This window comes from Protopterus annectens, chromosome 5.part1 (genome assembly GCF_019279795.1).
Source record: "Protopterus annectens isolate FY-2018-M chromosome 5.part1, PAN1.0, whole genome shotgun sequence".
Classification (NCBI taxonomy): Eukaryota; Metazoa; Chordata; order Ceratodontiformes; family Protopteridae; genus Protopterus; species Protopterus annectens.
In genome coordinates this window covers 396,555,561-396,583,512 of record NC_056736.1, presented here as the reverse complement: position 1 = coordinate 396,583,512, position 27,952 = coordinate 396,555,561, and the positions used below count along the sequence as shown (strand labels likewise).

At 41.5% G+C, this 27,952-nt stretch overlaps 1 protein-coding gene across 2 annotated transcripts in view; it reads right to left on the bottom strand.

Annotated features, from left to right (window-relative positions):
* Positions 1-27,952, bottom strand: part of NHS (NHS actin remodeling regulator) — a 1,450,195-nt gene that overhangs the window by 64,493 nt on the left and 1,357,750 nt on the right. The window lies entirely within an intron of this gene.

The following is a 27,952-nucleotide window of genomic DNA, read 5'->3' as shown; positions in this document are numbered from 1 at the left end:
TCCTGTTCTGGCTTTGGCAATAGACTGTTTCTGACAAATGGGTCCTGAATGTGAACCACCTAGAGTACAGTTGGCAATGGAAGGATTGTTCTCCTTCCCAGGTGATTACTCCTCATCTGCCAGAACAAACTCTTCTCTTTTGTCCTATCTTGCAACATATACTGTATCAATGGTAACAGAAGCTGTTCCATTTTATTTAAGAATATTTATGGTGCCAAAGAAAGAAGACTTTTGTAGACCAGTTTTGGATATTTCCTTCCTGAATCAGTTTGTGACAGTGCCCAAGTTCAAAATGCTTTCACTTCACAACATGTTACCCCATCTTCCTCATTTGAGTTTCCTAGTGACTGTATATTTAACAGATGCATGTTGTCACATTCATATTCATTCAGATTTCAGGGGGTTCTCAAGGTTTTTGTGTGTCTGGATCACACGATCAGTTCTCTGCCTTACCCTTTAGTTCCAAGAGTGTTGACAAAGTGTCTGACTCCTGTGGTAGCTCACCACAGACTGCAAGGTATCCATATATTTAGACAACTTGCTTATCTTTGCAGAGTATTTTTCAAAGTGCCAGGAATCACTATTGGGTCAGGACCTTTGAAGAGAACATTCAGAGGTCTTTTTTTTTACTTTCACAGGACTGTTTTTCTGTGGTGCATGCTGATCACCTCAGTAGCAACAGCTTTTCTTCCTTAGGAAAAAATAGATGTTAAGTTGTCAATCTCGCCTTCATTCTTGCTGGATGGGTTCGGAGCCGATCCTCGGCTCTGACTCGGCACTTGCTTTAGCTTAGGAACTCCTTTTACCAGCTCGAGGCAACCCTATATCCCATGATGCAAGGCGGAACTACCTCAGATCTCGTTTGCCGCTTAGCGAAAGAGGTCTCCTTTGCCAGCTGAGGTAAGTAATTTTCTTGTTAAAAGAGAAAAGCTTAGTTAGGGTTTTATTTTTCCCTTGTATCCATTTTTATAGTCTGTAGTGAGTTACAGCCCACCCTATTCCCTTGTTTTTCAAACTTTTTATTACCTTTAGTGTAAAGTTTTAGTTAGGCCTAAACCCCATTGGTTAATCCCTTCCTGTGTGTTGTGTGTTAGGGGATTAATTTTGTGTGTTTGTTGGGGTTGTGTGTGTGACTTCCTCCTAGGATTATGTCTAGGGAAGGCAAGGTCTCAGGCTTCAAGAAGTGTGACTCGTGCTGTCAGAAAATGTCTCTGACAGACGGTCACACTTCTTGTGTTTATTGCCTGGGGCCTTTGCACCTGCAGGACTCCTGTGCTTTGTGCCACTCTTTTAGCCAGAGAGTCCTGTAGGAAAGGAGGAATAAGCTTATCCTCCGTGGCTTACTTAAGCCAGAAGGTTCTCCCTCTAAAGCAGGGTCTGGGAAACCTTCTAAGCCACCGAAGGCTCAGGCTTCAGTATCCAAGCCTCCTCCGGTGGCTCCGGCTCCGTCGGAGCCGAGATCGGCTCCGGCTGGAACCGATGTATCTACCTTAAAAGTAGTGGGTTCGGCACCGGCTGGTTCCGATACCTTGTCTACTGTGGCCTTGTTGGCTCCGGCTGGAGCCGACACCTTATCCAGCATCGGAGCCGAGAAACCTTCGGCTCCATCTGGAATTCAGGGGACTTCGGCTCCGATGGCTTCGTCCCGAAAGAGATCTCGGTCCCCTTCGTTACTGAGTATCCACTCGGTTCTGGGGTCTCCTCTTTTGTCGGAGCGGAGCCATCGGAGCCGATCTTCGAGATCTTCCAGGCTGTCTGACCACGACTTAGAGAGGGTGGTAAGCAGGCTGTTGAAGTCACAGGCACTGGCCCAAATGCTCCATAGCCCGTCTCAACAGACTGCGGCTATAGCCTCACCCCTTGAACTTCCTCCTCCGACTCTACACCAGAGTTCGGAGCCGGAGCTTCTCGGGACAGCGACTGTTTCGGTGCCGGAGCCGATACATCCTTCGGCTCCGTCGTCCTCGGCTCCGATCTCCTCCTTGAGACCTTCCTTGGAGGAATCCGGTCGTCGGGTTTCCCTTGTTGGCTCCGAGGGGGCTAGTGGCATCGGACCCTTGTCCGACCCCGCTCTCCCTCTCGGGGCTTCGGCTTTGGTAAGCTCGGCGCCGACATCGGCCTCGGAGCCCTCCCTCTCAGTGGAGCCGGGAATTCCTGTTTCCTCGGAGCGGGGATATTCCGGCCTCCCGGGGAGGGGAGCCTTTGAGGTGATGAGGAGTGTCCTGGCCTCTGAGCCTGGTCAACGGTTCATCCCTCTAGCTCCTCCCTCATCAGTGCCTGTAGACGCCTCTTGCCAGCCTCTTGCTCTCAGGCCCAGGGATCCATCGCCCCAGGTTTCCCCATTGGGAATTTCCTCCTCTTCCGAAGTTTCTCCTGATCCAGCAGGTGAACCCCCTCGGAAGAGGACGTGTAAGAGGAAACACACAGACTCCCCCGAGTCTACTACATCGGATACCGACTTAGATGAGTCAGAGGGTTCCCCACGATCCCCGTCTGAGGATGTCTCCTTTTCAGACATCCTTGAGCTCCTCAAACAGAGGGGGAATTGGCCATCCATTGATCCCTCCGAGGATGAGTCGGTATACCTGGAGGCTTTTGGATCCCGACCCTCCACCTCCTGGGTGTCTCCGCCTTTCGACCCACTTATGCAGGTAGTGGCTCAGAAGGCGTGGGCGGCTCCAGATTCTGTGGAACCTGTCCCCAGGAGACCATCCAAATTCATCACGGCCCCTACGGACAAACAGTTCCTTTCCAAGGGTGTCTCTGTGGATGCTATGGTGGTGGCGGCCACTAAGAAGGAACTGGCGGATCCTTCAGTACCTGTCCATCCTCCTAACAAGGATTCTAGGACCATGGACAGGTATGGAAAGCGGATGTTTTCTTCAGCGACCTTTGCTATGCGTTCGCTGAACTACCTTTGTCACTTCACCAGGCTTCAATGAGATATTCTCAAGGAACTGGGTGAAGTAGTCCAGGATCCTTCTGCTGCTGGGGCTCAAGAAAAGATTGCCTCGCAGCTTGCAATCCTGAATTCCATATCTAACTCCTCCATGCGGCTCATATCCTATGCGGCCGATGGAGCGAGCAGGGCCGCAGGCACGGGAGTTGCTCTTAGACGCCAAGCCTGGATGCGGCTTTGTAATTTTGCGGACCCCTTTAAGGCGTCCTTCACTAATACCCCCTTTGATGGTTCGGCTTTGTTCGGACCTCAGGTGAAGGATACCTTGACCAGGTGTGAGCAGGACGGTAAAACTCTTTCTGCCGTTGGAGTCCAATTTTCTACTCCTTCTAGACCATATCCCAAGGGTCAGAAGGGGGGGAAGATGTGGTTCCGTAAAGCCCAAGGAGCTACACCGGATGCACGTGGTCAGTTTACCCCCAGAGGCAGAGGGGGTAACAATAATAGACGCCGCCCTAGAGGCAGGGGGGGGTCCTCAGAACCAGGGCAACAGGGAGTCTCTTCCTGAGAAGCCCTTTCAGCATCCCTGAGGTGTTGCCCGACTGTCCACCCTTGGAGGCAGTCGGGGGACGGATTTCACTGTACCCAGTAGCCTGGCAATCCCTATCACAAGAGATGTGGGTACAGTCAATCATATCCGAGGGTTACAAAATCCCCTTCGAAAGGTTTCCCGTACCTCTTCAATCCCTTCCAGACATCTCACCCGGTCAAAGGGATTTGGCAGAACAGGAGGTTTCAAAGCTCCTAGAAAAAAGAGCCGTCCAGACTGTGCCGGCAGACCAGGTAGGATCCGGCGTCTACTCGAGATTTTTTTTGGTCCCCAAAAGGACGGGAGATTGGAGACCAGTATTAGACCTGAGCAATCTAAACAGATTTGTCAAGAAGGCAAGATTCCGGATGGTCACGCTTCAGTCCATTCTGCCCTTTCTGGGAAAGGACAACTGGATGTGCTCTATAGACCTTCAGGATGCGTACTATCACATAAAGATTCACAGACGCTCCAGAAGGTTTCTCCGCTTCGCTAGGGACCAGTCATTACCAATTCAGAGCACTGCCCTTTGGCCTCACTTCAGCCCCAGAGTGTTTACCAAATGCATGGCAGTGGTCACAGCTCATCTGAGACGTCAAGGATTCCAGGTGTTTCCCTACTTGGACGACTGGCTCCTCTCCGCCACCACCAAGTGTCAACTTCTTCAGTCCAGAGACTACACTCTACAACTTTGCAGGAGTTTGGGAATTTCAGTAAATTTCGAAAAATCTTCTCTGCTGCCTTGCCAATCTATCACCTTTATAGGCAGAATTAAACACCGTCAAAATGTTAGCCAAACTAACAGATCAAAGAATTCTGGACATCCAAAAATTGCTCGATTCTATTGCAGAGCAACAAGATCAAAGCCAGATTTATACTGAAGGTTCTAGGTCTTATGGCTGCGGCCATTGTTCTTCTACCACTGGCTCGCTTCCACATGCGTCTTCTGCAGTGGATGCTATTCACGCAGTGGTCGTACCACAGTCTCCCAATGAGGCACGAAATCTTAGTCACACAGTCGTGCAGAGCTCATCTGAATTGGTGGATATCTTCCCCTCTTCTTCATCAGGGCCGACCCTTTATTCCCCCTCCTCCAGTTGCCACAGTCACTACGGATGCCTCTCTGATCGGGTGGGGGCATTATCAGGGCAGGATGGCTCACGGGACGTGGCAACCCATAGAATACCATCTGCACATAAATGTCCTGGAGATGAGAGCAGTGCTTTTAACGTTGCAAGCCCTCAACGACTTTCTTCCCATGGGGACTATTGCAGTACAAACGGACAACATGTCCGTGGTCTGGTACATCAACAAGCAGGGCGGGACCAGGTCCTATCCGTTGTGTCGAGAAGCTCTCAGACTTTGGCAATGGGCGATCTCCTCTCATCGGTTTCTGATAGCAACGCACATCCCTGGCAGGTCCAACCTATTGGCGGACAGGCTGAGCAGATCCATTCTGATGCCTCACGAGTGGTCTCTCAATCAATCTGTAGTCGATCAGATTTTTCTGAAGTGGGGCACTCCTTGTTGCGATCTTTTTGCTACTCCTCAAAACAACAAGTGCCCCGATTTTTTCACTCTCTTTCCCCTTCCAGGCCAACCCCTGAGAGACTCTCTAACCCAGGATTGGCCCCGGGGACTTCTGTACGCTTTTCCTCCTTTTCCCTTGATTCCACAAGTCATTCAGAAAGCCACCGTTTTGAGGGCCAAGTTGATCCTCATTGCCCCTTATTGGCTTCGACAAATTTGATTTCCGTCTCTGCATCGTCACCTTCTGGTGCAGCCCTGGCATCTGGACCCAGTTCCGGATCTCTTGATCCATCAGTCGGGTCAGCAGCACCGGGCCATTCATTCTCTCAACCTCACTGCTTGGTTGCTCCATTTCCTTCCCTAGCCAGGCTACCGATGATTTCTGACTCAGTCAGAGACATCTTAGTGTCTTCTTTAAAGTCGTCCACTAGGACTGTTTATGCTAGCAAGTGGCGACGTTTTTCTATTTGGGCAAATTCCAGAAATATTGATCCCTTTACTGCTCCTGTACATTCTGTTTTAGATTTCCTGGCGGAGGTTTTTCATTCAGGATCCTCGTCATCTACAGTCAAAGTACAACTGGCTGCTATTTCCAAGTATCATGTGGGCTTGCATGACAATAACATTATGTCTCATAGATTATGCAAGGCCTTTCTGAGAGGAGTTTTTCTCCTAAAGCCGCCTATAAAGCATCCTCCTCCGCAATGGGATCTAAACTTAATGTTGGCATCCTTGATACTACCTCCCTTTGAACCATCTGCTTCATGTTCTCTGAAGTTATTGACCTGGAAAACTATATTTTTACTGGCTGTCACTTCTGCAAGAAGGGTTTCCGAGATTCAAGCTCTCTGCATTCGTTCCCCTTATTTGGTTTTTCATAAGGACAGGGTATCATTAAGAATGAACCCTTCCTTTCTCCCCAAAGTTGTGTCTCAAACCAATATTAACCAATCTATAGATCTACCAGTCTTTTTCCCAAACTATTCCGACAGAGCTGAACAGAAACTGCATTTTTTGGATGTCCATCGTCAGCTCAGGTACTATTTGCATAGAACTAAACAATTCAGGAAATCGGACCAATTATTTGTCTCCTATGCAGAAAACAGGATAGGTCTTCCAGTTTCTAAAGTGACCTTATCCAGATGGTTGACTTCCACCATTTCCTATGTGTACTCTCTCAGAGGCAAACAGCTATCTTCTAAACCAAAAGCACACTCAACCAGGAGTCTATCCACTTCTGCAGCCTTTCAGGATAGACTACCCATTGATACCATTTGTGCAGCAGCTACTTGGGCCACGCCTCATACCTTTGTCTCTCATTACAAGTTGGACTTGGCCTCCAGAGATAGGGACAGTTTTGGTTCCACAGTTCTCAAGAGTCTGTTCCATTGAGCCACCCGGGATACAGGTGTTAGGGACGCGGTCCCATCCAGCAAGAATGAAGGCGAGATTGACAACTTAACATTTAGAAGTTATGTACCTACCATAACGTTCTATGTTAGTTGTCTTCTCTCGCCTTCTTTCTTGCGTCCCTCCCTCCTTCCCCCTGGCCTGGACAGATCTTGAAGAGTTCCTATCAGGTTGTTTTCCTCCTGAGCCTTCATATGAGGACTTCTATTATGAACTTGTGTTCCTAATTTTGTTAGGTTAGTCTTTAGCAGGGTAGGTTAGCTACCAAACGAGATCTGAGGTAGTTCCGCCTTGCATCATGGGATATAGGGTTGCCTCGAGCTGGTAAAAGGAGTTCCTAAGCTAAAGCAAGTGCCGAGTCGGAGCCGAGGATCGGCTCCGGACCCATCCAGCAAGAAAGAAGGTGAGAGAAGACAACTAACATGGAACGTTATGGTAGGTACATAACTTCTAAATCTATGCATGGGATTTTTCACTCAGACTTCAGTCTCAGTGAAAGAGTTCCTTGGTGTTCTGGGTCTCATGACATTCATGATTCTGATGACACCTTTTACAAGACTACTCGTAAGAAAGGTACAGCAGTATCTGAAATCTCTATGATCCACCATCAACACTCATTAACTTTTCAAATTCCAATCTTAGGATTTATAAAAAGGGAGACCATGATGTGGAGTCATCACATTTCTCAGAATCCAAGTCCCCATTTCTCCCTTCCTGCTCCAAAACAGTCTGTCATTGCAGACGTCTAAGACTTTGTTTGGGGTATCAAGGTGCAGGGTCTTTGGGACAAAAAGACAGATTGAAACACAAAATAAAAGAGATGCTAGTTCTTATAAATGTATAACTGCTCTCAGCTCTCTGAATTATCTGTGGTCCCCACACTCTCTTCAAGTGTTTACAGATAACACCGCAGTGATGTGGTACATAAACAAGCAAGGGGAACCAGATATTTATTACTTCCTATGCAGACTAACCATGTTAGCAAGGGATATAGCTTTACAGCACAATCTCACTCTTCAGACATCTTACATCCTGTAAAATTGTATGGTGGACATGCAGAGCAGGAGCAGGGCAGACCCTAACAAATGGAAATTGAATCAGGGGGGTCTTCAAGGTTTGATCCATCTGTTGGGTACACCTCAAGTAGAACTGTTTGCCTGTCTTCTAAATTATCAATTGACCAACTTCTGTTCTAGGACCCCATGCAAGAAGATCTGGAAGACAAATACCTTTTTTTTTAGTTGGACAGGTATGCTCCTGTATGCCTTTCTACCCTTTCCACTGACTTCAATGATACTTCAGAAGATTCAGAAAGATTCCCCAAAGATCACTGTGGTAAATCCCTTCCTTTGGAATTCCTCAAAGACTGGATTTACCCATACAAGATCAGAGGTGTTTGATATATCCTGATCCTAAACAACTACAACGGATTGCCTGGATGACAGTTTTAATACCTTTTAGGTGCCTTATTTTTTCTGTGGACATGCAAAAGGTATTAATGGAGACAAGATAATCTGCTACTAGAATATCATGCATTAGTAAATGGAAAAGGTTTTCTAGTTAGTGCTAACAAAAGAACCAGCACACATTCAGGGCTAGTGTTTCTCTGGTTTTGCAGTAGTTGTGTGAGTTACTATCCAATGACCTGTCCTTCTCCTCTGTCAAGGTTCATCTGTCAGCCATTTCAGCATCTGTACATAGATCCCCCTCTTTCAATGCAGTCTCATATCAAAATGTTGTCGAAAGGGGTTCTGCACAAGAAGCCTGTCAGAAAACCTTTTGACTTGAGATCCTTCACATGGAAAACAGTCTAACTTATTGCTCTGACCTCTGAAAAATGAGAATCTGTGTAGAAAGCTCTCATGGTGGTTCAACTTTATCTCATTTTTCACAAATAAAGGGTTACTTTCAGAGCTTCTTTTAAATGGTATCTGAGCTTACATTAAGTAAATCTATCCAGTTTCCTGTCTTCTTTCCATAGTAGTGTAGCAAGGGCAGGGCAAGAGGAACAATTGCGCCAGGCACTGCCTTGTCCTAGGGCACAATTCTCTCTGAAAAAGAAAATCAATTTTTGTTGTTTATATATCTTTTTATTTTCCTTTAAGAGAAACAGAAAAAGTAAGGACAAAAACATCCTACAGAGATCTCAAATATACTCCAGTGTGAGACCTGTGAGTGGATGCAAACGTGGAATGGTGGGGCAGCAAAGTCAATCACAGGGCTTTAGCTTTGGGGCTCACAGTGAGTTAGCTGTGAACGCACTATGATAACTTTATTTAAAAAAAGAAAAAAAAAAAGGTTTTGACTTGGCTAATTGCTAGCTTTGCAAATCATTCTTACTACTGCTGTTTGCATTCTAGATTTGCAGACTAGAGATAGGCAATAGCAGTCCCAGACTATAATTCCGTGACCATTCCTGTGCCTGGTTGTGATTTTTTGACCTGATACCTGCCTGCTGCCTTGGCTTACTGTAAGACAGGGTAAGTCTCGATCATCATCATAAATTCATTACTATCTTTTTGTAATTAGGCAAGTTATTAGCTTCCTGCTGTTGTTGTACTTACTAGGGAACTAATAGATGTGGTAAAGGTGCACAGAGTTTTAAGAAACATAATATACACGCGTTTTCCTAGCTAGACATTGCTGCTTTGTTTTACTTAGCATCAACAGTTTAAAATTTTTAATAAGTGGAATTAAGGGATGTGCAGTTCTTCTAAATTGCCTGTAGAGGTGTGTGTGTGTGTGTGTGTGTGCGTGTGTGTGCGTGTGTGTGCGTGTGTGTGCGTGTGTGTGTGTGTGTGTGTGTGTGTGTGTGTGTGGCTGTGTTATCATAACAGGATTTGTGTTAGCATGCATTTTCTGAAGGATGTGAAATTGTGAAGTCTATATTATTTGGTAGTGACTTCTTCATTTCACAATATAACGTGGTGGTGGTGGGAAAAAGGTAAAACATACGGACAGATTTTAAATACTGCTTTTATAAACTTAATCAGGATTTGTGTTGACACACATTTTCTGAAGTATCATGTGATTGAAGTCTGAAACTTAAATGTATGTCATCATTATGTCTGTCTTCACAATGATGGCAGCAGTGGAACAATGAACAAAAAATTAGGGACAGGTTTTAAATATTGCATTTGTAAATGCAGAATGTTGCTAGAATAACAGTTTGTATTATCATGCATTTTTGAAGGGTGTGAAGTCTGAAACTCAAATACATGTCATTATGTAGTGACTTCTCACAATAATGGTGGTGGGAGTGGGATAAAGGCCAAAAAATAGGGACAGATTTAAAAAAAAATGCTGCTTTTATAAACATAGAAGGATACTAGAATAACAAGATTTGTGTTATCATGCATTTTCTGAAGGATGTGACGTCTGAAACTCAAATTTATGTCATTTAGAGACTTCACAATAATGATGGTGGGAGTGGGAGGGACAAAGGCCAAAAAATAGGGGCAGATTTTAAATATTTCTTTTATAAACTTAGAGCATGCATTTTCTGGAGGATGTGATTGAAGTCTGAAACTGAAATGTATGTCATTATTTAGTGACTCTCTTCACAATGGTGGTGGGACAAAGGCCAGAAAAAGTAGGGACAAATTTTAAACACTGCTCTTATAAAGTTAGAAAACTGCAGCTTGCTAGAATCAACAGGTTTTGTGTTAGCAGCATACATTTTCTGAAGGATAGGATGTGTCTACATTTAGTGACTTCAATCACAAGGGATTTGCCAGAAACCCCAAATGTTATGAGAAACAGATGAAAGATGAGGCACAAATCTGGATATTTTGCAGAAATCTGGACAGTTGGCAGCTTTATTGGCTGATGACTGGACTTGGATGTGTCAAATTAAAATATACAGTAGAATAATGCAATTTAAATGATTACATGTGGTTAGTTTGGCTTATTGGCTTAATGGATCTTTTACATAATTACCTTTTTGGAGAAACAGGTGGTGAAGAACTGCACGCAACATATAAATGACAATGATTAGAAAGAAATTAAGAATTATAATATAGACCTTTCCTTTACTTCAGAAAAATGTATATTAATTTGCATTCTGTTATTCTGTCAATGACTCAAGTTAACCTAATACTAATATTTTAAGTGCGAAAAAATACCGTAGCACTGGATGTAACACAGCAGAATATCCAATTTATTGTAAGTAAGCGGTTTCAAGGGTTCACTTCTTCATCAGACTTAGATAAAAATGACTTAAAAGAACCACATTAAATAGTATTCCAATTATCAACCCAGCCACTGGGGATGCACAAGCCAGTGCATTTCTTTGTACCGGTCCCAGGCCTGGATAAATGGGGAGGGTTGCGTCAGGAAGGGCATCCGGCGTAAAACCTCTGCCAAATGACTTATGTGGAGAACATTTCATATTTCCATACTGGATCGGTCGAGGCCTGGGTTAACAATGACCGCCACCAGTACTGTTAGCCAACAGGGTGCTGGCGGAAATTGGGCTACTGTTGGCCGAAGGAGAAGAGGAGGAGGAAGGCATGCCTGAAGGCAGGAAGAGAGGAGGAAAGTTAGGAGTGTAGTAGTGAGGGTAGGAACTTTGAATGTTGGCAGTATGACTGGTATAGGGGGAGAGCTGGCTGATATGATGGAGAGAAGGAAGGTTGATATATTGTGCGTGCAAGAGACCAGATGGAAGGGAAGTAAGGCCAGGTGTATAGGAGGCGGGTTCAAATTGTTCTATCATGATGTGGATGGCAGGAGAAATGGGGTAGGGGTTATCCTAAAGGAACAGTATGCCAAGAGTGTTTTGGAGGTGAAGAGAGTGTCTGATAGAGTGATGTTTATGAAGCTTGAAATTGATGGTGTAACGATGAATGTTGTTAGTGCATATGCTCCAGAAGTTGGGTGTGTGATGGATGAGAAAGACAAATTTTGGAGTGAGTTGGTTCAAGTGGTGGTGAGTGTACCCAAGGGTGAGAGACTAGTGATTGGTGCGGACTTCAATAGGCATGTTGGTGAAGTGAACAGAGGGGATGAGGAAGTGATGGGTAGTTATGGTGTTAGAGGAATGCAGAAGGTCAGATGATTGTGGACTTTGCGAAAAGGATGGATATAGCTGTGGTGAATACGTATTTTAAGAAGAGGGAGGAGCATAGGGTGACGTACAAGAGTGGAGGAAGATGCACACAGGTGGATTATATCGTATGTAGGAGGGCCAGTCTGAAGGAGATTGGAGACTGTAAAGTGGTGACAAGGGAAAGTGTAGTTAAGCAGCATAGAATGGTGGTATGTAGGATGACGTTGGTTATCAAGAAGAGGAGGAGGAGTATGAAAACAGTGCCAAGGATTAAATGGTGGACGTTAAAAAAGGGTGATTGTGAGGTGGAGTTCAGGGAAGAGTTAAGTCAGGCACTGGGAGGCAGTGAAGAGTTACCAAATAGTTGGGTAACTACAGCAGAGCTAGTAAGGGAGACTGCTAGAAAGGTGCTTGGTGTGACATCTGGACAGAAGAAGGAGGACAAGGAGACCTGGTGGTGGAATGAGGAAGTACAGGAGAGTATACAAAGGAAGAGGCTGGCGAAGAAGAAGTGGGATTGTCAAAGAGATGAAGAAGTAGTGTAAGTAAATCCGACAACGAACAACAGTGGAACACTATCAAATGCCTGAAGGAAGATGCACACTCCACAAAGCTATAATATGCCCTGATTTAATAAGCCAAACACTCAACTAACGGACAGATAAAAACATCAAATGAATGCAAAACGGATAAAGCACTTTCATCCACCCAACAGGTGGACTTCATCAGAATGTTTGGCTTATTAAATCAGGACGTATTATAGCTTTGTGGAGTGTGTATCTTCCTTCAGGCATTTGAAAGAGATGAAGAAAGTAGACATGAGTATAAGGAGATGAGGTGCATGGCAAAGAGAGGTGGCGAAGGCTAAGGATAAGGCATATGGAGAGTTGTATGAGAGATTGGACACTAAAGAGGGAGAAAAGGACCTGTACCAATTGGCTAGACAGAGGGACAGAGCTGGGAAAGATGTGCAGCAGGTAAGTGTGATAAAGGATAGTGAGGGAAACATACTCACAAGTGAGGAGAGTGTGTTGAGTAGATGGAAAGAGTACTTTGAAGGGCTGATGAATGAAGAGAATGAGAGAGAGAGAAGGTTGGATGATGTGGGGATAGTGAATCAGGAAGTGAAACAGATTAGAAAGGAGGAAGTAAGGACAGCTATGAAGAGGATGAAGAATGGAAAGGCTGTTGGCTCAGATGACATACCAGTGGAAGCATGGAGGTGCTTAGGAGAAATGGCAGTGGAATTTTTAACCAGATTGTTTAATGAAATTTTGGAAAGTCAGAGGATGCCTGAGGAGTGGAGAAAAAGTGTTTTGGTACCTATCTTTAAGAATAAGGGTGATGTGCAGAGCTGCAGTAACTACAGAGGGATGAAATTGATCAGTCACAGCTTGAAGTTATGGGAAAGAGTAGTGGAAGCTAGGTTAAGAAGGGAGGTGATGATTAGTGATCAGCAATATGGTTTCATGCCAGGAAAGAGCACTACAGATGCAATGTTTGCTCTGAGAGTGTTGTTGGAGAAATACAGAGAAGGTCAGAAGGAGTTGCATTGTGTCTTTGTGGACTTAGAGAAAGCATATGACAGGGTGCCTAGAGAGTAGTTGTGGTAGTGTATGAGGAAGTCAGGAGTGGCAGAGAAGTATGTAAGAGTGGTATGTACGAGGGTAGTGTGACACTGGTGAGGACTGCGGTGGGAGTGACAGATACATTTAAGGTGGAGGTGGGATTACATCAAGGATCAGCTCTGAGCCCTTTCTTATTTGCAGTGGTGATGGACAAGATGACAGACGAGATCAGACAGGAGGCCCCGTGGACTATGAAGTTTGCAGATGACATTGTGATATGTAGTTTGAGTAGGGACCAGGTTGAGGAGACCCTAGAGAGGTGGAGATATGCTTTAGAGAGGAGAGGAATGAAGGTCAGCAGGGCTAAAACAGAATATATGTGTGTAAATGAGAGGGAGGGTAGAGGAATGGTGAGGATGCAAGGAGTAGAGCTGGTAAAGGTGGATGAGTTTAATTACTTGGGATCAACAGTTTAGAGTAATGGTGAGTGTGGAAAAGAGGTGAAGAAGAGAGTACAGGCAAGGTGGAATGGGTGGAGAAGAGTGTCAGGAGTGATTTGTGACAGACGGGTACCAGTAAGAGTGAAAGGGAAGGTCTACAAGAGGGTAGTGAGAACAGCTATGTTATATGGGTTGGAGACGGTGGCATTGACAAAAAGGCAGGAGTCAGAGCTGGATGTGGCAGAGTTAAAGATGTTAAGATTTGCACTGGGTGTGACTAGGATGGACAGGATTAGGAATCAGTATATTAGAGGGTCAGCTCAGGTTGGACAGTTTGGAGACAAAGCAAGAGAGGCGAGATTGTGTTGGTTTGGACATGTGCTGAGGAGGGATGCTGGGTGTATTCGGAAAAGGATGCTAAGGATGGAGCTGCAAGGTAAGAGGAAAAGAGGAAGGCCTAAGATAAGGTTTATGGATGTGGTGAGAGAGGACATGCAGGTGGTTGGTGTGAAACAGCATGATGCAGAGGACAGGAAGAAATGGAAACAGATGATCCACTATGGTGACCCCTAACAGGAACAGCCAAAAGAAGAAGAAGATTAATTACTTCAGTTAAAAACAATTAAATTATTTAAAGCCATACTTAACATTTTTAAAAACATCACAGCATACATAAACTAAAAACTAGTGTCTCAACTGTCTCGCTTTCAGGAAAGGTTTAATGGAGACCATATTATTCAAACCAGGCGCTTTATCAGCGCACAGTAACATAATCCATTTTTGTTCAGCCGCCTCAGTAATATTCCTCATATCTCCTCCCCTTTTTCTGACTGCAGGTATTTCCAAGACCAGAAACTTAAACATGCTCACTACCTTCCTTCTTGATGTGCGTAGCCAAGGCACTGCTTTCCTTTTTATTTCTTATATCCTTCAAATGTTCAAGTATCCTGTCTTTGAACTGTCGATTAGTCATGCCAGTATAATATGAAAAACATTTGACACAATAACTCAGATATATTACACTGACTGTTTTACAGTCAGCATAGTGAGAGGGCTCTATTCTGAAGCCTAGCTTAGGGTGTACAAAGTTAGTACCTGTGTGTATGCACAGGCAGTACAACTCCTGCATGCATATGTACCTACTCTATCTGACCTAAGAGTAGTCCTATTTAAACTAGATTTATAACAAAGATGGTTCTTTAGGGTCTTATTATTTCGAAAGCTAAACTTAGGTTTGTCTCCTACTATCTTCTTCAACCCATCCAAAGTAGAGAGTATATTCCAGTTCTTATTGATGACATTGCAGATCATATTTATATTACTAACATATGTCAGTTATTCTCAATTAAAAATAACCAAACTCTTCCCAAAATTCCACCCTTACAATACAAAAATAGGTTATTTAATACTGATTTGGAAATCCTGCAACTCTTCTTGTCTTTGTTTTCAGATTTATACTCTAAAGGAAACGCTCCTTTGAATAAGCAACAAATGGACAGTTTTTTAACTTCTATTAAATTCCCTACACTGAGTGAACAACAAAAAAATATACTTTCGGCACCATTAAGTTTTCAAGAGGTGTCAGAAGCTATTGACAGATTAAAATCTAGCAAATCCCCAGGTCCAGATGGTTTTACATCTGAATTTTTTAAAACTCATAAAACTGCTCTTATACCTTTTCTCCTCAAAACCTTTAACTACATAAGAATAAATGGTATTTCAGATCTACATTGGAATACCTCAAAAACCATCCTAATTTTGAAAAATAACAAAGATAAATCGGATCCCGATAATTATAGGCCGATTTCCTTAATTAACACCGATATAAAAATTCTAGCTTCTTTACTTGCAAACAGACTTAAAAAGGTCTTACCATCTTTAATTTCTTCTGACCAAGCAGGCTTTATGTCTCATAGACATGTATGGGACAATACTTTGACACTGGAATCCCTCATACAATTTACTAAAACAGATAAGAATTCATTATATGCTCTAATTCTTGATGCGTCGAAGGCCTTTGACAGAGTTGTATGGGATTTCCTTTTTCAAACTATGGCCTGTTTTCATATACCTAACACTTACATAGATTTGATTAAAATCCTGTATAAAGATTCCTTTACTTTCCTATACATTAACAGAAACATATCCAAACCTATAAAGATTTCAAATGGCACAAGGCAAGGATGTCCTTTATCCCCTTTTCTCTTTAATCTGTATATGGAACCGTTGCTTCTGTACATAACACAAAACACCTTTCACAGGATACCCAGGATTTATAATACCAATGTATATTTTTCTGCTTTTGCGGATGACCTGGTAATATACTTCCAAACACCCGGTACAGATCTGGTTAAATTGGTTAACTCTATTACCATATATTCTCAAGTTTCTGGATATAAGATTAACTCACAAAAAACACATATTCTTCCTATAAACCCACAAGCCCATAAACCATATCTATTTCCAGACACTTCTTTCCAAATTACACATGCCATCAAATATTTGGGGATTCAAGTTCAACATAATGGTCTTTCTTCATTTCAGAATAATTTGAATAACATCTGGTCATCAATAATATTAGATTTAAATAGATGGAAACTATTAAATTTATCACTTTTATCTAAGGTGGCGATAGTTAAAATGAATATACTTCCCAGAATCTTATTTCAATTCAATTCCTCAGACCAGTTAATCCCTAAATCTTTATTTTCCAAAATTAATAAAGAATTAGCCAGATTCATCTGGTTTCCCAAATCTGTTAGGATTGCATACACTAAGCTAATATATCCTAAAATAAAGGCGGCCTAAGCCTTCCAATTTTATCTTTACTATCTAATTATTTCTGCAAATAAACTTCTTGCTATCTCCAACTTAGATTTTAAGAGACTTAATAAATGTCCTATCTGGAACAAACTATGGTACCAAGTCATTTTAAACAAAAATATTAATCCATCCACTCTCCCTTTTCTATCCATGGATTCTATTAATAATCTAAAAATTCCTAAATCTCTAAAACAGAAAGTTAACTCCTTTCAAGAACTATTAAAACTCATTAATATTAAGGATACTTTCCAGCTACTACAACCTCTCCATTTAAATCCTAATATTAGATTAAATAATAAGCCTATCAATCTCTCAAGCTTCCCTCTTATTAAAGATCTTAATGTTTGGGAACTGATGCAATACAAAGATGAAACCCTCACTAATATACGTAAAATCTTTAAAGCAGATATTAAATATACTACTATCTTAAGACAACTAAGAGAATTAATCATTGATAAATTTGCTCATATTAAGACAGACAAACTAGATATCATTAATGTTGGAAAAGTGATACAGACTTTAAATCTTCCAGAGAAAATGCTATCTAAATCATATAATCTTTTTACACAAATAATTCATGAATCAGATTGCCTTTTTTCTAAATATTGGGACAAACATAATCTTCAATTATCCGTAAATCAGAAACTCACAGCTATCAAGAATACTTTGGACTACTCCCCCTTTAAGAAGCTTTTTTACACCCAATTAATGATAAATAATAACGCGTACTATACTCCCTCTAAACTAAATAAATTTAATCCTAGCAAATCTGCTTCATGCTCCTGTTGCTCCTTCCCAAACGCTGATCTGTTACATATTCTATGGTCTTGCTATCACTCACACAAACTTTGGACCTCTCTAAAAGTGCGCTTGCAAAAGATAGGATATCACAAATCCACCTTATCTTGGGAACTAGCGATACTTCACATATCTAATACTCATTTATCTAAACTAGATACACAAGTGCTAGTTCACATATGTTCCCTCATAAAACTTTACATCACACAAAACTGGCTTGACCGCACTAAACTGAATTGGAACAACTTTAAGAATTTAGCTTTTACATATATTTCAGCACAGAAAATATTAGCCAAAAGTCCCAAGAAACGGGCTCAAATGAATAAAGTCATAGAAAAAGTCTTGTTTATCATAAATACTGATTTTGCATAACTACACCTACTCTTAATCATATTTATACTTACTCTGTTTTGTCTTTGGTTAACATATGTACATATTGTTTATAGCTACTGCTTGTATGTAACATTCCTCTAAAGTTTTACTTACAATAGTACTTCTTAATTCATATGATACATCATGCAGTTTGGTTATTTTGTTGTTGATGTTTGTTTGTATCTCAAAATTTATATTCAATAAAAAGTTTTTTGAAAAAAAAAAACATATGTCAGTTATTCTCAAATCATTACTAATCTCATTAGTGATCTGTCATAGCATCTCACTACTCTCAACAACACTACCTACATGTGGGTCACATACTGTTGCATTGTTGGTAGAGTATGGTTTACACCTACCATGTCTATCTTTCCATGCCTCTTTAATGTTCCTGTCTATATCTTTACTTTTATAACCCCTTTCTATATTATTACAAGGCATTAAGTAGGAATACAATGTTATACAGTGTCAATAATCTGGAATATAGCAAAACTATTTCAAGATTTATAAAAAGAAATATGTGATTAAGATGAATATAATTTTTGGGGTAAGTGGTTACAAAAACCCATTTTTATCATAATGTAGTTGCATAAAGACAATTACAATAGAATGTTTTTCTGAGGCGATTTGCTTAATAGATTTTTAGAAGACAGTAGAAAGAGTAGTCAGGGAAGATTAGAGAGGGCTAGTGAGAAGAGTGAGTTAAGGGCAGAAAGGAGATTAAGGTATGAGAAGTAGGGGATGTTTAAGGAGGGAGAGGGCAGTGGCAAAACCCATGACTTTTAAAGTGCTCTTTGGTGGCTGTCTTAAATTGTTTAGGATGTGTAAGGGCCCTAATTTCTAGTGGGAGCTTATTCCAAGCAATAGTAGGAGGATAACTGTACATGTTGCGTCCAAATTTAGACTTGGGTTTGTAGATTTGTAGTAGGTCTTGGTTAGATTTGGTTATGCAAAACAGTTTTTCTCCACAAAAGGGTGCGATAATTGTCCTAGCATCATCCAGGTAACTTCAGATACTAAAATGCAGTTAGATTATATTAAAAAAGAACTATACAAACTGGACCCAAGCAAAGCACAGGGAGGAGATGAAATTAGTAATAATGACATTAGAACACTTCAGCATGAACTTAAAGTACCATTATGCCTGTTATTCACTAGGTCATTTAAGTATGGGGATATTCCTCAAGTTTGGAGACATGCACTTGTTCACACAATCTTTATGGGAAAGCGGGTTAGACAAACCCAGAGTTATACATACCCTTATGTTTATTTTCCTGTTATGAAAAATAATGGAGAAGATTATTTTGGATAAATTACTGTCAGAACTGGTAAGGATGGACCTTGAAACCATACAACATCGATAATGATGCAATTTCAGCTGTGATTGAAAACTTGTGATGCAAGTTATATAGACTTAAATTCAGCATTTGATAGGGTCATACACAATATATTGATCAATAAATTAGAGCAACTAGGTACTGATGTAAACTTGATAAGGTGGATAGCTGCATGTCTTAAATACTGTGGGAAGAAATAGTCAGGGAATTGTTATGGCTAGGCTTGTATAGGCCCTAGGGCCGATGGCCTAGTACACACCTATGAACCTATGAACTGAGCACACATTCGTTGGAACGTTTTAATACTTTGTTGAATCTGAGTAGTAACCCTCTACTGTAAGTGGATATATCTACAGATGTGGGTAGTGTGGGAGATGATCCTGTTAATCGTGAAGGCTTTTTGGTCAAGTATAAAGATGTAGAAAATAAACTATATAAGTTTAAGCGGCTGCAATGGCAGCACTTTCATTTAGAAGCCTCACTCAAACAAGGTGTTGTACCTAGAGGCCTGAGAGTCTTGACCATGCCCACGTATGGGCAAACCTATCCAGAGCTGCTTAGACAATGGCAGTTGATCAACCTCAAATGTAGCACAAGGTATTTGCAACTGCTTATTGATTTTTTTTCGCCCACATGAGGAAGAGCTAATGTCTGAAATCAACAGGCTACAGAATGATATTTATGATAATTATTCACCAACTGTAAGGTGATAAGATGGATACCCTGTATGAGAATATTCAGAACTATGAGAAAAGGTTGCAAGTAACCAAAGTCAGAAAGTTGCAGAGAAACTTTGGTGACTTCAGGAACAGCAATGTTTTCTCATGGAATAGAAGCAGGAATGATACACGCCCTGTACAGCATGAGGCTGTGGTTGTTGAGACTACCAGCAATGTTAGTAATGATTACACTCCTATTGTCTCTGTGGAACACTTCCTGCCCCACCCACTTAGAAGTGAGCCGGAACTAGGAGGCAACGTAGTGATAGCATCACCTGTAGTAGATTCTCAGTTGGGACATGATTCTGCTACAGGTAATAGGAACAATTTGCGTAGCCTGGTATCAGGAATTGACCGTAAGCATGAGGAACAGGTTGTTAAACCTAAGGAACACAGAGTGCAACAGTTGAATGTTGCTGCTTTTAGCAGTAAAGACTCTGTAACACCAATAAAATCAGACATGAGTCATTTTTTATCAAACAAACCATTACCGATCAGGGGAAGGTCCAGGAGTTGAATGAGAAACCAAAAAACAAGGAGAATGCAAAGTACGGAGGATTGAAACAGAGGGGGCAAAAGATCCAAACAGGTTTGATTTTTAACATTTCAACGTATGAATTGACTGATGCTCAGAGACTGTTACTGAGCAAAGGGCTCAGCTTTGCACCAGCTAGAAAAGCACAAATAACTGATGTTCTTAAAGATTTAAGGCTATTTGCCAGGACATTGACATTGTGCGTGTTTTTTAATAATGCAAATACTACTCAATCGATTTTTAAAAAATCCAGTGTGTTTCTTCCACCCAGCAATGCTATTATTGATACCTTTGTGAAGATCTGTGATAAACAGATCAGGGATAGTTCTGATAGTGAAGATGAACATAAACTCTATAATATGTCTAAAGAAGAGTATGATGCACTGAAAGAACTGAGAGAATTAACTTCCATAGAAGTTAGACCCGCTGACAAGGGTGGAGGTATAGTTATTTTAGATAAGGAGCTGTATCACAGACAAATGTATGTTCTCTTAAGTCAAAGTGATACCTATGAATGTATATCAGTAGCTAGTGTAAAGTTGTTATGGAAAGAATAGCATTTCTGATCTTCAATCTACTAATAACTAATATGATATCAGAGCCACTCTCTGAATACTTCTCAGTTGAACATCCAGTGGTACCAATTGTATATGGTTTGCCAAAAGTTCATAAATGTCTTAGTACTCCACCCATGTGACCTATATTCTCTGGCAGAGGCTGGGCTATGGAACCCCTATCCATTTTCATAGGTTCATAGGTAGATGGGTAGGTACTAGGCTATCGGCCCTGGGGCCTATACAAGCCCAGCCAAAAAGGTACCCTGGCTTTTGCCACCCAAGAAAATTATTTTCCTGTGCCACTGTCGAGCAGAGCCACAGAGGTGATCCCCGGGGTAAATTTCCTATTTCCCATCCAATCATCAAGATTTTTCTTGAAGAGTGCTGTGCTAATGAGGAGCTTTGTTTGATATACATAGGTAGCTTATTGCAGAGTATGTGAAGTCTCTGGGACAGGAATCTATCCCTCCAGCATGTTCTGTTTATTGTGGTGACAAGGTTTAGGTCTCTAGAGCATGTAGCTCAGAGGGATTGGGATTTCTTTAAGTGGAGCATGTCCAACAGCTCTAGGTTTGACATAGCTTTGTATGTTAGGCAGAGATCACCTCTGAGTAGGCGATATGTGACGGAGTAAAGCTGGAGTTTTTTGAGACGGTCTGCATGGGCATCTGTTTGAGGTAATCCTCTTTGTGAGATATTTCTGCAGCCTTTCCAGTTGTTGTAGATGTCTTGTAAGGTACATATCAAAAGGGGCATTGTACTCTATAATGGGTCTAATGAGTGATGAGTAGAGGGGAACAATGACCTCTTTTTTTCTGGATGAGAAACCTTTTGTGATGAGGTGTGCCACATAGAAGGATTTCCTGACTACTGTGGCGATGTGATTATCAAAGGAGAGACTACTATCCACTTGTGTCCCAAGGTCTCTTATCACACTTTTGGTGTTAAGTATACTACTGCCTATGTTGTAGTTCATGGGTACAGAGTTTTTACCGAAGGGGATGACAATGCACTTTTTGGCATTGAACTTGAGGCCGTGGCTTTGACACCAGGCGTCTGTCTCAGTGATGCCCTTTTGTAGGATGTCCACATCATTAGGAGTTTTGATTATGGCTCCTAGTTTGCAGTCATTGCCGAAAAGAACTTACATCACATATTAGAAGAGTGTGAGACTGTTCTAAGGGACACTAAAACTTTTTTAGAGCTATTACAAATGAAATGGAGACCTGACTATTCTGAATGTTACTTTGTTACTATGGACATTGTATCCCTGTTCACGGTCATACCGAATCAATGGGGTATTGATAGTATTAGTGAACTATTGCATAGCAAGGGGGTTCAGAGTGATAAAATACGCTTGATTTGTAGCCTATTGGACATTATTTGAAGTAACAATGTTTTTATGTTCAATGATGAATATTACATTCAAAAGGTTGGCGTGGCTATGCACATCCTGTGCCAACAGCTATTCCAACCTTTCATTGGTGCAATGGGAAACAGAGTATATACTCTTTAATATGACCTATGCCAACTCTGTCTTGTGGTATACTATATTTGTGGATTATATTTTTTTATTATGGCAAGGAACTGAGACAAGATTAACAGAGTTTATCCACTATCTCAATACGACCACTGATTTTCTGAGATTTACATACAATTATAGTTTAAAACAGGTGGCATTTTTAGATGTGACTGTTAGTAAGCATTCGCTCAATACTGTTAAAACTAGTTTGCATAGGAAACCGGTTAGAAAGAATAACCTAATGCACAATACAAGTATGCACCCGAACCATTGCAAATGTAATATAATAAAAGGACAGGTGGTCAGGTTGATGAGATTACATAATGATGATACAGAGCTGAATTCAGCTCTAGAGTCCCTTAAACTGGATTTTATAGAAAGGGGTTATAAAAGTAAAGATATAGACAGGCACATTAAAGAGGCATGGAAAGATAGACATGGTAGGTGTAAACCATACTTTACCAACAATGCAACAGTATGTGATCCACATGTAGGTAGTGTTGTTGAGAGTAGTGAGATGCTACGACAGATCACTAATGAGAGTAGTAATGATTTGAGAATAACTTTGACATATGCTAGTAATATAAATATGATCTGCAATGTCATCAATAAGAACTGGAATATACTCTCTACTTTGGATGGGTTGAAGAAGATAGTAGGAGACAAACCTAAGTTTAGCTTTCGAAATAATAAGGCTCTAAAGAACCATCTTTGTTATAAATCTAGTTTAAATAGGACTACTCTTAGGTCAGATAGAGTAGGTACATATACATGCAGGAGTTGTTAATGCCTGTGCATATATACACACAGGTACTAACTTTGTACCCCCTAAGCTAGGCTTCAGAATAGAGCCCTCTCACTATGCTGACTGTAAAACAGTCAATATAATATATTTGAGAAATTGTGTCAAATGTTTTTCATATTATATTGGCATGACCGACAGTTCAAAGACAGGATCCTCGAATATATGAGGGATATAAGAAATAAAAAGGAAAGTAGTGCCTTGGCTATGCACATCAAGAAGGAAGGTAGTGAGCATGTTTAAGTTTCTGGTCTTGGAAATACTTGCAGTCAGAAAAAGGGGAGGAGATATGAGGAATATTACTAAGGCGGCTGAACAAAAATGGATTATGTTACTGCGCGCTGATAAAGCGCCTGGTTTGAATAATATGGTCTCCATTAAACCTTTCCTGAAAGCGAAACAGTTGAGACACTAGTTTTTAGTTTATGTATGCTGTGATGTTTTTAAAAATGTTAAGTATGGCTTTAAATAATTTAATTGATTTTAATTGAAGTAATTAATGTTAATTGGAATACTATTTTATCTAAGTCTGATGAAGAAGTGAACCCTTGAAAGCGCTTACTTACAATAAATTGGATATTCTGCTGTGTTACATCCAGTGCTACAGGGTTTTTTCTCATTTGCTTCTTTTTGCTCTGGTTGTTTTATTCCTGAGGCTGCATTCTTTGTTAATATTTTAAGTGCCCCTGAATGATCGCTGTCTGGTTATTATTCTGAATTTGTTAACCTGTAAGCAAATTCAGACAAGAATATTCTTATCAGTGGAAAGGAATGGTGGTAGACGGGTGTCAAATTAAAATGTAATGCATAAATGCAGTTTGGCTTTTCACTTGCGCACAAACAAATTATCCTTTTGGAGAAATAGGTTGTGAATTACACTTAATTAATAGGTTCATAGGTGTTTACTAGGCTAATGACCACAAGGGCCTTTTTAAGTCTAGCCATGCATCCCAGATCTGTGACAAACTCTGGTTCATAGGTGCATAGGTAAGTACTAGGCTATTGGCCCTAGGGCCTATATAAGACTAGCCAAAAAGGTACCCTGGCTTTCGCCACCCAAGAAAATTATTTTCCTGTGCCCCTGTTGAGCAGAGCCACAGAAGTAACCCCTGGGGTGAATTTCCTATCTCCCATCCAATCATCAAGATTTTTCTTGAGGAGTGCTAATGAGGAGCTTTGTTTGATATAGATAGGCAGTTTGTTCCAGAGTATGGGAAGTCTGTGGGACAGGAATCTATCCCTCTAGCATGTTCTGTTTATTGTGGTGACAAGGTATAGGTCCCTAGAGCGTGTAGCTCAGAGGGATTGGGATTTCTTTAAGTGGAGCATGTCCAATAGCTCTGGATTTGATATAGTTTTGTATGTTAGGCAGAGCTCGCCTCTGAGTAGGCGATATGCGATGGAGTAAAGCTGGAGCTTTTTGAGACAGTCTGCGTAGGGCATCTGTTTGAGGCTGGTAATCCTCTTTGTGAGGTATTTCTGCAGCCTTTCCAGTTGCTGTTGATGTCTTGTGAGGTTCATACCAAAAGGAGTGCTGTATTCTATGATGGGTCTAATGAGTGATGAGTAGAGGGGAACAATGACCTCTTTTTTCCTGGATGACAAACCTTTTGTGATGAGGTTTGCCATGAAGAAGGATTTCCTGACTACTGCAGTGATGTGATTATCAAAGGAGAGACTACTGTCCACCTGTGTCCCAAGGTCTGTTATCACACTATCAGTGTTAAGTAGACTACTGCCTATGTGGTAGTTCATGGGTACAGAGTTTTTGCCAAAAGGGATGAAAACTGCACTTTTTGGCATTGAGCTTGAGGCCATGGCTTTGACAGCAGGCATCTGTCTCAATGAGGCCCTTTTGTAGGCTGTCCACATCGTTAGGAGTTTTGATTATGGCTCCTAGTTTGCAGTCATTTGCGCACTTCATTAGCCAAACACCTTCTGTGTTAGCCTGTACTTCAGAGAAGTGGATACCAAACAGGAGAGGATCCAGGACTGAACCCTGTGGTACTCCACTTGTCACTGGTCTGAAGTCAGATTTGAAGTCTGCTAGTTTCAGTGTGGGTTCTGTCAATGAGCCAATTGGCAACCCATCTTGTGACATAAGGGATTTATACCTAGTTTAGTGAGCTAATCTATAATTCCAGAGTGGGGGATGGTGTCGAAAGCCTTGAAGAGATCTAGATAGGCTGTGTGAACCACCTTACCCTCATCTACGGCTTTGGTGACTGCTTCAAAGAAGTCTACCAGGTTTAGGAGACATGATCTACCTTTTACAAACCTGAACTGGGTGGGGTCCAGAGTTTGGAGATTACCAATGTCATTGTTTATAAGTTCCATGATGATACGTTCCATAGCCTTGCAGACCAGGCTCATCAGGCTAATGGGGTGGTAGTTCCCGGGGTCCATGGTGGCTCCCCCTTTGTGGAGTGGGATAACCATCGCTGTGCACCATTCAGTGGGCACAATGCTTGAGGTAAGGCTATGATTGAACATGGTGCTTAGATGGGGTGCCAGTTCATTCTGTAGTCCATGTAGAATGCAGCCTGGGATGTTGTCAGGTCTCATGGATGCTGTGTTCTTGGCTTTGGAGAGTGTGCTTTTTACCTGTGCGTCCATGATTACAGGAACCTTGCATTCTTCTGGTATAGAGATGGGCCCTTTAGGGGATGACGGGGGGTAAAGTTAGCACTGAACCTATCTGCCAGGATGTTGGCAATATCAGTTGGTTCTGTATATTTAGTGCCATTGTGCTCTAACTCAGAACTGATTGAGATTATTGACATAGCTATAGAATGCTTTGTGGTTGTCTTTAGAATCAGTAGTGATTTTGTTTTTGTAACTAGCTTTGGAGGATGTTATGAGAGATCTCATCTTCTTACTGAGGCTGACCAGGGAGTTCATCCAATCATGAGATTTTTACTCTTTTTTTTGCAACAGTTTCTTTCTTCTCTTATAGTTTGTTTATGGCAGGGGACCACCAGATTGGCTTCCTTTTTTTGGAGGATAGAATCTTGGTTCTGTTAGAGATTGCACTATCCATGCACTCGTGAAGTGCTTATAAAGTGCATTTGTGAAGGATTCAGCAGTCGTACCTCTACTGTCCATTTGCATGGGTGTTGTGAAGTTTGCTACTTCTGTCTTAAGAAGCGTGAAGTTGGCTTTGGAGAAATTTTTTACAGTGGTTTCCCTAATGGGAGGTGGGGGCGGGATGTCGATGTCTAGGGTGATTAGCTTGTGGTTGGATCTGACCAACGAGGGATTGACCTCTGGTATGGAACACCGGTTGCCCATGTTGGCAATGACCAGGTCTAGGATATTGCTGCCCCTGGTGGCGGTGTGGATAAGTTGATCCAAGGCGTTGGAATTTATGAATTTCAAAAAACGTTGAGCAAAAGAGTTGCTCTTTTGAACTGGCACGTGAGTAGTTTTCCCAGTTAATGGTGGGGTAGTTGAAATTGCCCATTATTAGGGTGTTAGGTTGTACCCTAATATTTTCCAGTGTATCAAGAAATGAGGAGTAGGAATCCTGGGGCATGGTGGGGGATATGTAGCAAGCTACAATTTGGATTGCAGTCTTGCCCAGAGTTAGTTGCACTTGGATAATCTCAGATGCATTATGCTGAGCAACTAGCCTGGAGGTGTGAATATCCTTAATGAATATGGACACACCTCTGCCTTTAGTGTTTCAGTCCAGATTAGGTGGCCGAAAGGTGAGGTATGAATTATAGCCTGGTAATGCAGGGGTGCTCTCTGGAGCCTTGAGCCAGGTCTCTGTCACTGCACAGATGTCAATATTCTCCATTTTAAGGAGTGCCTTGAGTGAGTGCATTTTGAGGTTTAGACAGATAGCATTGAGTAGCATTACCCTCAGATTTTGCTTGCTTGTATCTGTTACGGTGGTGAAGTTGTCATTTGAACCTTACCTAAAAAAGGCACTATAAGGGTGGCAACAACCTTAGCCAGTATCTGGAATCCCAAGGGCGTCAGGTGCAGGCCATCTCTGGCAAAGCATCGTGGTCTGTTGATCATGTCACCCCAGGCAGACAGATGCTAGATCCCCTTAGAATGACTGTCATCCCAGGCAGATAGATACTGGATCCCCTTAGAATGACCCTTATCCTTGATATGTGTAAGCAGGGGCTTGGGAGATGAACCATTTACAGGCTGCGTATGTCCATTAGAGACATAGGTGCCAAACCAGCGATTGATTTCCTGTTCCCCATCTAGTTGTTCAAGTTACACTTGAATTGGGTTAGAGAGGAACTCTGCTTACATGGATGGGGAGCCTGTTCCATAGATGGGGGAGTCTCTGGTTTACATATCTGTCTGTCCAGCAGGTCCTGTTTATATCATAGGCAAGATTTAAGTCTTTAGAATGGGTAATAATGACAATAATCAGATTATAAAACACTTATTTACTTCAGAAAAAAAATGTATGTTAATTCACATTCTCTTACTCTGTCAAGGATTTAGGTTAACTGTACGGATATATTAAGTGTCCCTGTCTGATTATTTCAGGACTTGTCCCTGATTCTGATGAAAATTGTCTGATTTTTATTGAATGCATAGCATAGAGAAAAATATGTGAGAGGTATCCTCCTGCTATTGATGTCAGTACTGGTTATTGCGTATTTATTGTTGGTATAGGGACTTTGTTGGCTGTTTTATGGGGTGGATAGATATGAGTTCCTAATTCATTAAGGCTATTTTTATCTATTACTACTTGATTATTTATACTGATTGGACTTTCAGTGAATGCTATGCTGTTTTATGAGGAGTGAACACTGTTGTATTTTTTGGAAAAAAAAAAAAAATCTCCTTGCTCATTTCCCGCCTTTCTGTAACTAGAATAGTCTGGACTTCTATCCCTTTCATCTTTCTGTTTAAAAAAACGTGTTTTGTGCGGTTTTTGCTCCTGTTTAACCTCAGCAAGATCCTGTCTGGGAATCCTGCAGAGTTCTACAGCAGCAGAAAGAGAAAAGAGAGACTTTCAGTGATTTA